Source organism: Globicephala melas, chromosome 9, assembly GCF_963455315.2.
Source record: "Globicephala melas chromosome 9, mGloMel1.2, whole genome shotgun sequence".
Lineage (NCBI taxonomy): Eukaryota > Metazoa > Chordata > Mammalia > Artiodactyla > Delphinidae > Globicephala > Globicephala melas.
Window position 1 is genome coordinate 95,913,050 of NC_083322.1, and position 15,918 is coordinate 95,928,967.

The window sequence follows — 15,918 nt, forward strand, 5'->3', positions numbered from 1 at the left end:
CACCAGAGATAACCATAAAACTGGATGAAATGTATGAGACAACTGTTTTCAGGCCATAGGTGACAGACAGGCCAGACTTGAATCCCTGAGAGAAGGACAACTTACAATCACTCAGCTCTGTGGCACAGAGGTCACATGGACCTGCTGAGGTAAAGATCAGATTGGGCAGAGAAGCAGTGGGAGTATGTGGGACAGGATGCCGGAGACGAGGGAGCTGTGTGCAGGTCCCCAGAACTCCACGTGCGTACCTGCAAGTCCTTGGCCAAGAGCCAGTCTGTGCATATAGGCTGGGCAGGATCGGGTCATGCTAAATTAGAGGGCCTTGGGAAACACCTCAGATTTTCCAGGATCTGCAACAACAAAGCACAAAACCAAGGTCATCAGCCAGTGACTGAACTGCCTACAAAGCAGGAGTCAAAATTCTTCAGAGGAAATTAACAGAATGTTGAGTTTTACAACATATTAGTCATAATGTCCATAGTCAATTAAAAAATAATCACTATGTATACAAAGGAAAAGGAAATATGATCCCCAGGAAAGAAAAAAGCAATCTACAAAAGCTGAAAAACTGGACACAAAATGACCCAGATGTTGAACTTAGAGACTTTAAGGCAGCTATTATAACTGTGTTCAAAGAATTAAAGAAAGATATGGTCTTAATCAGTGAATGGATTGGAAATTTCAGTCCCCAAGTGGAAAATGTATATAAAGATAGATCAATGGAAATGATCTAATCTGAAGATTAGAGAGTAAAAAGGCTGAAGGAAAATGAATAGTGCCTCAGAGACTTGTGGAACAATATAAAATGATCCCACACACGTATAATTCGAGTCTCAAAGGAAAGAGTGTGAAATTGAGGCAGAATGAATGAAAACACAATGGTCAAAAACTTCCCAAATTTGATGAAAAACATCAATTTACATATCCAATAATCTCAACAAACCCCAATCAGGATAAATATAATAAGAACCACACTCAGACAGACAAAGTTCTGAAAACCAAAGAGAATTCTGAAAGCAGCCAGAGAAAAAAGACACGTTGCTTACATGGGAACGATTATAAGAATTATAACAGACTTCTCACCAGAAACAATGGAAGCCAGACAACAATGAAATGACATCATCAAAGTGCTGTAAGAGAAAAGCTATCAGCCCCCCCAAATTCTTATCCAGTAAAAATGTCCTTAAAAAAAAAAGGTTGAAATAAATTCACATAAACAAAACTAAGAGAGTCCACTGACAGAAGACACACACTACAGTTAAGGTAAATGACACCAGGTGGAAACTCAGATCTACAGGAAGGAATGAAGAGCACAGGTGGAGAAACCTGGCAGACACGATCTTACCCACACAACAGAAGTGAGCATCACCAGAGTGGAACAAATTGACATTGCAGCATTACCTCTGCATCATTTATGAGGAACACAGGGGAAGTAAAACAAACGAGACATTCTACAAAGCAGCAGACCTGAACTCTCCAAAAATTTCAAGGCCCAAAAGGAAAGACTGGAGAACTGCTCTAGGCAGAAAGAAACTGAACACACACAACAGCTAAATGCAACTCAGGGTCCTGGGCTGAATGCTGAGCCTATAAAGGACATTATTAAGGCCACAGGCAACATTTGCATGGGATTAGATGGTGATATTGGAGCAAGAATAATTTCCTGATTTTAACAGTTGTACTGGGTTGATGTAGGAGAGGACTCTTGTTTTGCACAGGGCCATGGAGGGATAATGAAGAATCATGCCTATGGCTTATTATCACATGAGTCAGAAAAAATACATAGAGAAACAGATTTATAAGGCAAATGCAGTGAAGTGTTAACAATTGGGGCATTTGGTTGAAGAGCATATAGGTGCTCTTTGTACTATTTTGCAACTTTTCTGTAAATTCGAGATTATTTTTAAAAAACATTTAAATAAGAAGCATCTTCATTGGGGCAAAAAGGAGGAAGAGACGGCAACAGAATGGGTCAAAGTTCAAGAAAGATAATTATTTTAAATAATTATTTTTTTTGAGGTATCACATATATACAGAAAAGTGCACAAATCACAAGTATGTACCCACAAAAAACTTCCACCTTCACCCAGCACCCAGGTTAGGAAACAAAACAATGGCTGCATGCTTCCTATCCTCTCCCAGTTACGACCCCACCCCCACTGTGACAGCCGCTATAGCAACCTTTGCCAACACAGATTAGTATGGACTGTTTGTGAGGTTTCAACAATTGGAGCTGTGAAGCATTTTCTCATTTGTGTCCAGGTTTTCCCCCTCAATACCATGTGATGTCCAAACATGTTTCTGTGTCTAGGACTAGAAACATTTTCATTGCCACACTATCTTCAACCATGCAACTATACCACTGTTCCTGCATCCATTATGCTGCTGTGAACATCCTTGCTCATGTCTCGGTGAAAGTGTGTGCATTTCTTTTGGCAAATACCTAGGAGTGAATTTCTGGGTCGTTGGGGATGAGTATGCTCACCTTTAATGGACACTGCCAATTCTTCCCACAGTGGTTGTACCAAGTTACATTCCCACCAACACAATATACGAATTTTGGCTGCTCTACAGTCTAGCTAGTAAGCACTGGTGTTGTAAGATTTGGGGCCATTCAGGTGGGTGCATGTGACACTGTGATCTTAACTTTCATTTCCCTGATAACCTGAGGGTGAGCACCTTCTCATATGTTTTTGGGCCATTTGGATATCCCTTTTTGTGAAGTGCAGTTCATGTTTTCCCCAATTTTTCTATTGGTTGCTTGTCTTTTTCTTACTGATTTGTAGAAATTCTTGAATATTCTGGATCAGAATCCTCTGTCAGATATATGCATTGGAAATATCTTTTGCCACTCTGTGGCTTGGCTTTTCACCTTCTCGCACATTATTAATAGTATCTTTTGATAAATGTAAGTTCTTAATTTCAGTGTGATTAAATGTATCAATTTTTTCCTCCATGGCATTATGCTTTTTATATCCTATTTAAGAAGTTATTACCTACCCCCAAGGTCATAAAGATATTCTCCTATGTCTTTTTCCTACAACTTTATCCTTTCTCCCTCTGAATTAGTTCTACAATCCTTATGAATTAAGAGTGTGTATGTGCATGTGCACGTGTGTTGTGTGTGTGTGTAATATAAACATCAAGATTTTTTTCCATACGTGCATTCAATTCACCCAGCAGTAATTCTGGAAAAGACTCTTCTTCCCCCAATTTATAAGCAAGTGTTAATGTTGTCATATATGTGTGGGCCTGTTTCTGGACTCAGTTCAGTTCCATTGGTCTTTTTTTTTTTTTTTAAGAAGGTGTTGGGGGTAGGAGTTTATTAATTAATTTATTTATTTTGCTGTGTTGGGTCTTCGTTTCTGTGCGAGGGCTTTCCCTAGTTGTGGCAAGCGGGGGCCACTCTTCATCGCGGTGCGCGGGCCTCTCACTATTGCGGCCTTTCTTGTTGTGGAGCACAGGCTCCAGACGCGCAGGCTCAGTAGTTGTGGCTCACGGGCCTAGTTGCTCCACGGCATGCGGGATCCTCCCAGACCAGGGCTCGAACCCGTGTCCCCTGCATTAGCAGGCAGATTCTCAACCACTGCGCCACCAGGGAAGCCCCCATTGGTCTATTTGTCTATTCTTGACTAAGGCCACCCTGGGTAATTACTGTAGCTTGCAGTGTGTGATGATGATGCTGGTACAAGTCCTCCAGCTCCTGTTTCACCAGGAGCTCCATTTCCAGCTGCATTCTGATTTCCCAGGGGCTGGAGGCCACATCAGACTTCTCTCTGCGGCCCTTTCTGAGTCTAGGCGGCACCCCATCAGGCAGTTACCAGTTTAATTTGTTTTGATCCAGTCTGTCTTAGTATTTATCTTGGAGTAATTAGTCCCTTTACCTTTAATGTACTTCCTGATATATTTGAGTTTATACCTACTATGTGAATCCTTGTTTTCTATTTATCCCACCTGTTTTATATTCTTTCAATCCTCTCCTTTCTTGCCTCTTTTTTTTTTTTGGATTTTTTTTTTATTATTCCAGTCTCCCATCTATTAGCCTGTTAATTACGCATCCCTTTACTTTAAAAAAAAATGTATCAAGGTATAGTTGATGTACAGTATTATTTAAGTTTCAGCTGTACAACATAGTGATTCACGCTTATTAAAGGTTATACTTCATTTATAGTTATTATAAAATATTGACTATATCCCTGTGTTGTAAACATTCCTTTACTATTATTTTACTATTTACTATTTACATGCCTTTATTATTCTTTTCGTGGTTACCCTTGATGACAATATGCATCTTTTACTTATTAGGGTATTAGGGTCTACCATAAATTAGCACTCTTTTTTTTAACCTCTTCCCAGACCTTAAAACTCTCTATTTCCATTTCCAACCTTCCTAGTTCTTTTGTTTTTATTGTCATGCATTTTATTTTTACATATTTACATAGTCCTTTTCTTTCCCTAAAATTTTTGTTGCCTGGGTCCTTCTCTCATTTATTCAGTGATAGTCACTGCTTCATGGAAAAGGTAATTATAGTGGAGAACCAAGAAATACATTACTACCTGAATCAATTTATAAACTTTAGCTGAAGCAATATTATTGAAAGCCTGGCTTTCCATGATAAGAGCCAAGCTTTGGGGTAGAGAATAGGTTTCTTTTTCTTTTCTTTCTTTCTTTCTTTCTTTCTTATTCTTTCTTCCTTTCTTTTTCTCTTTCTTTTTTTCTTTCTCCTTCCTTCCTTCCTTTCTCTTTCCTTCTTTCTTTCTTTCTCTTTCTTTCTTTTCTTCCTTCCTTCCTTCCTTCCTTTTTTAGAGGAGTACAAATTAACTCAGTAGGTTGAGTAGGGAATACTAAATGCAGAAAGGGAAGATCAAATACAAAAGCAAAAAAACATAGCAGAATGCAATCATATGGGAAGAGCTACATTGTGTTTCCCCTTTTTGTCTTTGGCACAGCACAAACAAAGGGCTCAAGGTATACTTATTTCTATTTAAAAATTTTTTCTCTTTCCTTTTTTACCACCATCCACCATCTATTTGCTTATTATAGTACTATCAGAATTGTTAACTTGTACTCCCATGGGTTTATGTACATTTTGAACCTCAGAAGGCCTTATCGTTGTTGTTTTATAGAGTCACTATTCATTTAGATTTACCCTTTCCATCCATTACTCTTTATTCCCTCCTCAGTTTCCATCTTTCTATCTGGGATTATCTTTTTGCCCAAAGAACTCCCTGTACTTTTTTTTTTTTAAGTGTAGATAATCTGCCAATGAAGACTCTCATTTTTAAGTTTTTTATTTTTCCTCAAGTGTCTTCATTTCACCCTCACTTTTGAAGAATATTTTTCCTATCAAATTCTATAGTATTCTAGGTTGGTAGTTATTTTTTCCAGCACTTAAAAATGTTATTTAATGCCTTCTGATTATTCATTTGTGTTGAAAACTCTGCTATGTCTGATTGTTACTCCTTTGAAGTTACTTTATGGTTATTTATTTTTACTCTGGTTCCTTTTAAGATTATTATTGTATTTATCCTGCTTGGGGGTTCATTGAGTATCTTGAATCTGTGGACTGATAGCATTCATTTATTTTTTTTAATTATCAGCCATTATGTCCACTAATATTTCTTCTGCTCCAATATCTCTTTCTAGGACTCCGGTGTACACATTTTAGAACTTTTCAACAGGTTCCATGTATCTCTTGCATTATTTTCTGTATTTTCCATCTTTGTGCATCAGCCTTGATATTTTCTACTGTCCTATCTTCTACTAATCCTATCAGTCAACTTTCATTAATCCTCTGTTCTCTCGTGTCCTATCATAAACACACGGATTGTACTGTAAATATCAATTATTGTGTTTTCAGCTCTAAAATGTATATATATATATATATTATTTATTTATTTTTCCTCTAGTGAAATTCTTCATCTAATCATCTATTTTCTTTAAAATATTAAAAAGTTATTTTAAAGTCTGTCTGATAACCCCAAGATCTGAGTCATCTGAGGTTTCCTTGGTATGTCTATAATTTATAATTGAATGTTGGACACAGTCCATGACAATTGATTGAGGTTCTGGGTTCTTTTACCTTTCTCCATAGAGTGTTCATCTTATCCTCTGGAGGCAGCTAGAGTGTGGGCAGACTATCTTAATCCAAAGTAACAGGAAGCAGGATTTCAGTCTTTATGCCTCCTTCTATCTTTGGTTCATGGCCATTCCTAGGGTGGAGCCCTCCCCAGGCCCCAACCCAGATCCTAAATTCCAATTTTTGTCTCTTCATAACCAATAGATTGTTGAAAATTCCACTCTTAGCTTCTTAGTCTCTCATCATGTGCATTAAATATATAGGCAAATGCTTCAGGGGCAACATCTGAGTTTGGGGCTTCCAGCCTCTTGAGTGCTGGCTATTTTGTCAGCACTATAATTAAAATTTTCTCTGCTTCTCCAGGAACTTGCTGAGAACTCTGCTGGCTTCCCTGCCTCTCAGGTAGTAGCCCCATGCTCAGATTCCTAGCCACTCTAAGCCAAGAACTGGTTCACACCTGGAGATGTAAGTGGTGTGCAGAATACGAGCTCACATCTCTCCAATTCTCTTTTCTTTGGAAACTTGGCTCCTCAATTCATGGTTGTCTGCAGCTGTCTGATGCCTTCAAACCAATTTTTTCATCTGGATTTTCTACTTGTTCTCAGTGAAGGCAGTGGTCCAGCCAAGTCCTCCACCACAGCTGGAAGTAGTAACTCGAGGAAGGGATGGCATCAAACTGGAAACTGAACAGGTTTCTCTCTCTCTCTCTCTCTCTCTCTCTCTCTCTCTCTCTGTCTCTGTCTCTCTCGCGCGCACACACACACACAAACTAATGATGACCGCTGCCCCCTAAGGAGCCCTTATCACGTGCCAAACTTGGTGCTATGTACTTACATGTGTTATGTCATTCGATTTTTACAGCAACCTCATAGGATAGGTATTATGTCCAGTCCCATTTTACAGATGAGGAAACTGAGGCTTAGAGAGGCAAACTAACTTGTCCAGGCAATCTGTCTATCCCCTGGAACCGAAATACATAGAAAAAAATTTAAGTTGTTTTTATTGTAATATATATGTAATATAAAAGTTACTTCAACCATTTTTAAGTGTACAGTTCAGTGATATTTAAGTACATTCACAATGTTGTGCAACCATCACTACTATCGCTTTCCAAACTTTTTCATCACTCCAAACAGAAACTCTGTAGCCATTAACCAGTAACTCCCCATCCCACCACCATCCAGCTGCTGGTAACCTCTAATCTACTTTCTAGCTCTATGAATTTGCCTATTCTAGATATTTCAGATAAGTGGAATCATACACAATTTGCCATTTTTTTCATCTGGCTTACTTCCCATAGCATAGCGTTTTCAAGTTTCATTCATGGTGTGGCATGTACAGTAGTCCCTCCTTATCCACAGGGGAAACATTCCAAGCCCCCCAGTGGATGCCCGAAACTGTAGATAGTACTGAACACTATGTATATTGTGTTTTTTCCTATACAGACATACCCATGATCAAGTTTAATTTATAAATTAGGCACAATAAGAGAATGACAACAATAATAAAATAAAATAATTATAACAGTATACTGTAATAAAAATTGTGTCACTGTGGTCTCTCAAAATATTTTATCGTACTGTAGTAACTCTTCTTCTTCTTGTGATGATGTGACATGAGAAAATGCCTACATGCTGAGATGAAATGAGGTGAACGAAGTAGGCATTGTGATGTAGCATCAGGCTACTATTGACCTTCTGACCATATGTGAGAAGGAGGATCATCTGACTGGAGTGATCCTGGAACATCGAGCCATGATGATGTCAGTGGTTGAATGTCAGGAGCAGACAATGTCAGTGATTGGGGATCTCGGGCAGAATGGCACAAGATTTCATCACACTACACAGAATGGCAGAAATTTAAGACTTACGAATTGTCTAAAATTTTTCCATTTAGTATTTTTGGATCACAGTTGACCATGGGTAACTGAAACCTTGGAAAGTGAAGCCATGGATAAGGGTGAACTGCTATATCAGAAATTCATTCATTTCTATTTCGTTGTATGGATATACTATATTTTGTTTATCCAATCATCAGTGGATGGACATTTCTGTTCTTTCCACCTTTTGGCTATTGTGAGGAATGCTGCAGTGAACAATGGTGCACAAGTATCTGTTTGAGTCCCTGTTTTCAATTCATTTGGGCATATATCTAGGAGTGGAATTGCTTGGTCATATGGCAATCCTATGTTTAAGTTTCTAAGGAACCACCAAATTGTTTTCTACAGAACCTGCACCATTTTACGTTCCCACCAGGAATATGCAAGTGTTCTAATTTCTCCACATGCTCACCAACACTTGTTATTTGCCTTTCTAAAAAACATTATAACCATCCTAGTATGGGTGAAGTGTATCTCATTGTAGTTTTTGCACTTCCCTACTGAGTATTGACATGGAGGATCTTTTCATCTGTTTATTGATTATTTGTATATTTATTTTGAAGAAATGTCTATTGAAGTCCTTTGCCCATATTTTAGTTGATTTGTCTTTTTGTTGTTGAGTTGTAGGAGTTCTTTCTACATTCTGGATATTAAAACCTTATTTTCAGGCTTCCCTGGTGGCGCAGTGGTTGAGAGTCTGCTGCCGATGCAGGGGACACGGGTTCGTACCCCGGTCCGGGAAGATCCCACGTGCTGCGGAGCGCTAGGCCCGTGAGCCATGGCCACTGAGCCTGCGCATCCGGAGCCTGTGCTCCACGATGGGAGAGGCCACAACAGTGAGAGGCCCACGTACCGCAAAAAAACAAAACAACAAAAAAAAAAAACTTTAATTTTAATGAAGTCCACTTTATCTAATTTTCTTTGGTTGGTGGTGCTTTTGGTGTAATATTTAAGAAGCCAATATAAAATCCAAAGTTCTGAAGATTTATGTTTTTTCTTCCAAGAGTGTTATGCTTTTAACTCTTATATTTGGGTTGTTAATCCATTTTGAGTTAATTTTTGTGTATGGTGTGAGGTAGGGGTCCAACTTCATCCTATGAAACAGGCAAATTCATACAGACAGATTAGTGGGTGATTAGGCCTGGGGATGGGGGGGTGGGATTAGTAGTGACTGCTAATGGGTAGGAGGTTTCTCTCTGGGGTGATGAAAATAGTCTACATTTAGACAGTGGTGATTGTTGCATAACTCTGTGAATACATTAACAACCACTGAATCGTACACTTTAAAAGGGTGAATTTTATGCTATGTGAATTATATCTCAATAAAGCTGTTATTAAAACAAACAAACAAAAAGAACAGCTGGTTGCCCCTTAGGAGGGGGACAGGCCTGGCAGCCCCGCCTCCTGCTTCTAGGAGAGAAAACATGCTGCCCTCCCGTGGCCTCCAGTGGCTGCCGGCCAGACTCTTGCACTGCCAGGGCTGTGTTCTAAATCAAACACGTGGCCCAAGCCCAGGATTCTTTCTCCTCTGCAATGTCACATTTTAGGGAGCCCTTCCTGCACTTGGAGGGGCACGGGTGTCAGCATCCTCCCAGGGGCCCTGGAGAGGCAACCTTAGTGGCCTTCCTAGGCAGAGGCTGTTGACAACGGGTCCAGAAAGGAGAAGGCGGCAGACACGGGGTGAGGACTGTGCCTGACAGACTGTGTATGGGTCCCTGGGCCACCCCCGGCCCCCTCCGTATGACCCAGGCTCTAGGCTGGGAGCAGAGGGCGGGAGCCAGTCTGGTTGGTGCCGCTGCTGTGTGGCCCCCAGTGGGCCTCTGCCCGGGAAGCTCGGGTTCCCCACCAGGCCCCAGGGGCCCTGAGCCGTCTCTGACTTCGTGCCTCCCAGCAGAGCAGGGGCCCAGAGGAAGCAGAATGCAGCTGGGTGCGAATGCAGGCTGGGGAAGGCAGCTCCCTGGGGTCCAGTGGCTAGGACTCAGCGCTTTCCCTGCCGGGGGCCAGGTCACGCAATGTGGCCAAAACCAGCAAACCAACAGACGAACAAAGCAGCCTGGGGAGAGGGTCCTACAATTGTCCCCGTGAGGTCCATGAGGCCAGGAAGGAGAAGGACCAGAGCGTAAGCTCCCAGGAGGGCATGGCCCTCCACCTCCTGGCTCAGAGGCCCTAGAGGCCTGGCTGGCCTGCGGCCCCTGGTCTCAGGCACTTGCAGCTCTTCAGCAGGATTCAGCAACCACCTGGCCGCTGCAGACCCGCCTTGGCATTTTGATTACAGTCATTAAGATGCCTCCTTTTGCTGTGGCCATGTATCTTCCAGGCCTTTCTGTGCAGAGCACCTCAGCCTCATCCCCTCCACCTGGCTCCTAACCCTCTCCCCTGCCCCTCCAGGGCTCACAGTCCCCTAGGGCTTCCGGTCCCCGGGTCCTCAGCTGGAGGGGCTGGGTTCTAGCCTGCACCTCAGGAACCCCGCCCCCAAGGTGCCCAAGGGTGCTCACTGCAGTATCCCCTGCCCCCAGCCCCTCCCCGTTGGGAGCCCCCAGCCCCGTGTGCTGCCTCCACACAGGCTCCCCGTGGAGTGGGGACTCCTCCACGGGGCCACTGTCCCTCCACAGTCTGGGTGTGACACACACCTTGTCTGTTGGTCTGTCCCCTCGCAAGGCTATGAGCAAAGCACCCGTCTCCTTGTGCCCCCTCTAAGCCCTGGGCCTGTGTCTGAGTCTAATTCCCAGGAAAAGCTGTTCAGCCAAACTTAGCACAAAATGGCAATTCTGGGGTTGAACTCTACCTAGCAACAAGATTAGCAGCTGATTTTGCAAACTGGTATTTTTATCTCTGGGACTGGAACGGCTGAGAAAAGTGGCCTCCTCCTGCGCCACCTGGGGACCCCACGTCCCCACACGCTCCTCCTGGCCCCAGGCCCGGCTCTGCCTTCCCTTCTTGCTTGCAGGGGTCCCTGAGCCCGGGGGGTGGGGACGGGGATCGCGAGAGCCTCCCGCGAGCAGTGTCAGCCCCCAGGTCCGTGAGGAGATGCTGGATGGACGCTGAGGCTCCCTAAGCAGCCTGTCTTCCTGTCCTCACTCACTGTCTCCCTCTTCCTTTTCCTCATCCCTCTGTCCCCCCATCCCAGATCATTTGCACTTTCCACACTGTGCTGTGCTTCGTGCCCCAGCAGACGCGGGGGTGGGGGGGTGTCTGTGGGGCCGGGGTCACAGCAGGCTGGGTAGCTGCACGATGCTCTGGACCACTTCCTCGCACCCCTCTCCCAGCTCCTCTCTGCCTGCCTTCTCTCCTCCCCTCACAATGTTGGGAACCTTCCGGCAGCCTCAAGCCCCAGTGCCATTTGTGTGGGTTGCCATCTGCCAAGCTGTCATCTAGGAGCCATCATGGCTCCTTGTTTTAGAGAGAAAATATTGTGATGGGAAAACCTCCTGGAAATGGACTTCCAGTTCCAGAACAGGATGGATGGCGTGGACTCCCTTTTCCAGTTCCTCCTCCCTGGACATAATCCAGCAGACACTCATTAAAGGATCCTGAAAGCTGGAAAGAAGAAGTCAGGCAGCCTGGGGCCACGGGACTTGAGAACATGTTGTATGTCCCGGCATTGCTTTTTATCTCCCACATCAGGGCTGGCACAGGGGCCTGCAATCTGAATCGCCACTAGGCATCGACAAAACAGGCAGACAACAGGAAAGGCTGCCCTCGGGCCCAAGGATGGGAGAGGGGAGGCCCAACAGAGCTGGTGCTGTGGGCTCCCCCACCAGACACCTAAGGGAGAAAGCGTCATGGAGCCCTGAGTCTCTCCACCTCCAGCCAGTGCCATGCGGAGCCCCAGGCCCAGTGGAAGCACGCCGACCTCGCTGCCATGCAAGAACTCCAAAAACTAAACCTTGGAACCCTAACCCATAAAAGTAGGCCTGAAAGTATACATTAAACCTGAAAAGGGTGACTTCCTGCAAAAATAGAGGAGTTAAATAAGATTAAGACTCATAACATAATAACCAAAATATCCAGGATACAGTTGAAAATCCTTCGTCGTACCAAGAACAAGGAAAACCACAATTTGAATGAGAAAAAACAACCGAGGGCAATGCCAAGCTCAACTGGCAGTTGGAAGTATGGGGCAAGAATTTTAGAGCAGCCATCATAAAAATGCTTCAATAAGCAATTACAAACTTTCTTGAAAAACATGAAGAAATGGAAAGTCTCAGCAAAGAAGTTTTATGTTTTTTTATAAAAAATTTCTCTATAAAGAAAAATATTTTCTACAAAGTAAAAATTGTACCTACAGTTGTTGAGTTTTTATCAGAAATGGATGTTGAATCTTGTTAAATGCTTTTTCTGGATCTATTGAGATGATCATATGGTTTTTATCCTTCCTTTTGTTAATGTATTACATTGACTGATTTGCAGATGTTGAACCACCTTTGCATCCCTGGAATAAACCCCACTGGACCATGGTATATGATCATTTTAATGGATTGTTGAATTCAATTTGTTAATATTTTGTTAAGAATTTTTGCATCTATGTTCATCAAGGATATTGGCCTGGAATTTTCTTTTCTTGTGGCATCCCTAGCTGGTTCTGGTATCAGGATATTGCTAGCCTCATAAGATGAGTTTGGGAGAGTTCGATCCTCTTCTGTTTTTTGGAAGAGTTTGAAGAGGACTGGTATCAATTCTTCTTTGAATGTTTGGTAGAATTCACCAGTGAAGCCATCTGGTTCTGGACTTTTGTTTGTTAGGAGATTTTTGATTATGGATTCAATCTCCTTACTAGTAATCAGTCTGTTAAAATTTTCTATTTCATCATGAGTAAGTCTTGGTAGGTTGTACGTTGCTAGGAATTTATCCATTTTTTCTAGGCTGTCCAATTTTTTGGTGTATAATTGTTCATTCCTCTTTCATTTCTGATTTTATTTATTTATTTTATGTATTCTGCTTATCTTGGTAAGTCTAGCTAAAGGTTTGTCAATTTTATCTTTTCAAAGAACCAGATCTTAGTTTCATCGATCTTTTCTATTGCCTCTTTAGTCTCTATTTCACTTACTTCTACTCTAATCTTTGTTATTTCCTTCCTTCTACAAACTTTCAACTTTGTTCTTGTTTTTCTTGTTCCTTGAGGTATAAAGTTAGGTTGTTTGAGACTTTTTTTTGTTTCTTGAGATAGACATCTATTGCTATAAACTTCCCTCCTAGCAACACCCAGCTGACCACAGCACTACAGGACTCAGCAGCCAGCGTGGAGCAGTGGAAGAGGCAGTTCTCCCTCTGCCACGATGAGAACGACCAGCTCTGGAACAAGATTTGATGAGCTGGAAGAGCAATGCAGTGAGATAAACAGAGAGAACGAGAAGACTATCCAGTTGAAGAGAAGAGTTGAGGAGCTGGAATCAGAACTCTGAGAAAAGGAGACGAAGTTGAAAGACCTCCAAAAACAAAGTGAAATCATTCCACAACTCAGGTCAGAGTGTGAATACATCGCTGAGAAACTAGAGGCAGCAGACAGTCAGAACCTAGAAGACAACGTGTGTTCTCTGAAGACGGACATTGAGAAGAGTAAGTACCGACAGCGCCACCTGAAGGTGGAGCTGAAGAGCTTCTTGGAGGTGCTGGATGGGAAGACTGACGACCTGCACAACTTCCGCAGGGGCCTCTCCATGCTGGGCGCCAACCACTAGGACCATTTCTGAGTCCCCAGTGTGTGCGTGAGACAGAGTAGCACTAGGATGTCCTCCCATTCGCGTTGCTTCTGTAAATGCAGGTGCAGGTTGGCGTGTTTCCAAACCAGGGATGCCGTCCACTCTCTCCTCTCCAGAACAGAACTCTCCCCTCGCTTCTCTGGCCTTGCAAGTTTGCAGACAACTGGACAATTCTGACTCAGGAATCCAGAACTAGGTCTACCTTAAACGTTTATGCAGTCAGGGCAGGGATGTTTATATCTTTCTTAAGGGCTGTTGCAACCATATGAACTGAAAGAGTATTTTCTAATCCAAATATAAATACCCTTTCCACCTCCTGTTTTTGAGTAGCATTCATAGTATTCGAATGTCCATCAAGCCTCAGCGTATGGGGGTGTGGTGACAGCAACTTCCCTCTCAGTATATACAGACATGCTTTAAAACAACCACTTAGCAGAAACTTGTCCCGAGAAAGAAAACAAGTTTCTGGTGGGTGTGTTTTCTGGCACGGGAATCGCCTATATGCACTCTGCCTGCTTCCACCCGCCCCCAGTTTGTAGGGTTCTGACAACTTTCCTTTTCTTGGTTTTAATTTCTGAGATTACCATGCTGTGTGGACAGCATGCAGTGAGGGTGCATAACACAGTGCCTGGCACAAAGTAGGTGCTTAATAAATATTTGTTTAATTAAATGTATTTTAAAAAAAACACTTCCCTCTTAGAACTGTTTTTACGGCATCCCATCAATTTTGGTATGTTACATTTTTGTTTCCATTTGTCTCAAGGTATTTTTTGATTTCTTCTTCAACCCATTGGTTGTTCAGTAGCATGTTGTTTAATCTCCACGTATTTATGACTTTTCCAGTTTTCTTCGTGTAATTAATTTCTAGTTTCATACCATTGTGGTCAGAAAAGATGCTTATATGATTTCAATTCTCTTAAATCTATTAAGTCTTGCTTTGCAGTCTAACATACAAGCTATCTTGTAAAATGTTCCATGTGCACCTAAGAAGAATGTGTATTCTGTTGCTTTTGGATGGATTGTTCTATAAATATCTGTTAAGTCCATCTGCTCTAACATGTTGTTTGAGCCCAATGTTTCTTTATTGATTTTCTGTCTGGATGTAAGTGGGGTATTAAAGTCCCCTACAACTATTGCGTTGCTGTCTATTCCCCCCTTTAGGCCTGTTAATATTTACTTTACATATTTAGGTGCTTCCACATTCAGTGCATACATAAATGTTATAGTCCCTTGTTGGACTGACCCCTTTATCATTATGTAACACCCTTCTTTATCTCTCATTACAGTCTTTTATTGTCTGTTTTGTCTGATATAAGTATAGCTATTCCAGCTTTCCTTTGGTTTCCATTTGCATGGGATATCTTTTTTCATCTCTTCACTTTCAGTCTGTGTGTCCTTACATTTAAAGTGAGTCTCTTGTAGGTAGCCTATAGATGGGTCTTGTTTTTTTAATCCATTCAGCCACTCTAAATCTTTTTTTTTTTTTTTTTTTGCAGTACGCGGGCCCCTCACTGCCGTGGCCTCCCCCCTTGTGGAGCACGGGCTCTGGACGTGCAGGCCCAGTGGCCATGGCTCACGGGCCCAGCCACTCCGCGGCATGTGGGATCTTCCCGGACCGGGGCACGAACCCGTATCCCCTGCATCGGCAGGCGGACTCTCAACCACTGCGCCACCAGGGAAGCCCCACTCTAAATCTTTTGATTGAAGAATTTAGCCCACTTACATTTAGGGTAATTATTGATAGGAATATGCTTACTGCCAGTTTGTTAGTTGTTTTCTGGTTATTTTTACAGTTCCTCTCTCTTCCTTTCTTCTCCTTCCTCTTCTTTTCCTCCTTCTTCTTCTTTCTCTTCCTCTGTGACTTGATTTCTTTTGTGGTATGCTTATATTCCTCTCTCTTTATCTTTTGTATATTTACTGTAGGTTTTTGCTTTCTGGTTATATGAGGCTTGCATATAACAACTTGTAACTATAACAGTCTATTTTAAGTTGATAACAACTTATGTTTGAGCCCATTCTAAAACTCAACATTTTTACTCCTCTCCACCCACTGCTTAATGGTTTTGATGTCACATTTTACATATATTTATCTTATGTATCCCTTAGCTAATTACTATACTCATTATTACCACTTTTGTCTTTTAATCATCATACTAGCTTTATAAGTAATCAAACCACTACCTTTACTGTATATTTACCTTTACAAATGAGATTTATACTTTCATATGTGCCCTTGTTACTACTTAGCAGCCTTTCTTTC

General features: G+C 42.2%; 1 long non-coding RNA gene across 1 annotated transcript in view; it reads right to left on the reverse strand.

The window, feature by feature from the left end:
• Nucleotides 1-247: 247 nt before the first annotated feature.
• The window catches only part of LOC132597837 (uncharacterized), a 28,394-nt gene continuing 12,723 nt past the window's right edge, over nucleotides 248-15,918 (reverse strand). The window contains exons 2-3 of the long non-coding RNA XR_009565205.1: nucleotides 6,915-7,041; nucleotides 248-350 (exon numbers count right to left, since the gene is read on the reverse strand). This is a non-coding gene — a long non-coding RNA (uncharacterized lncRNA). The remainder of the gene's footprint in view (nucleotides 351-6,914; nucleotides 7,042-15,918) is intronic.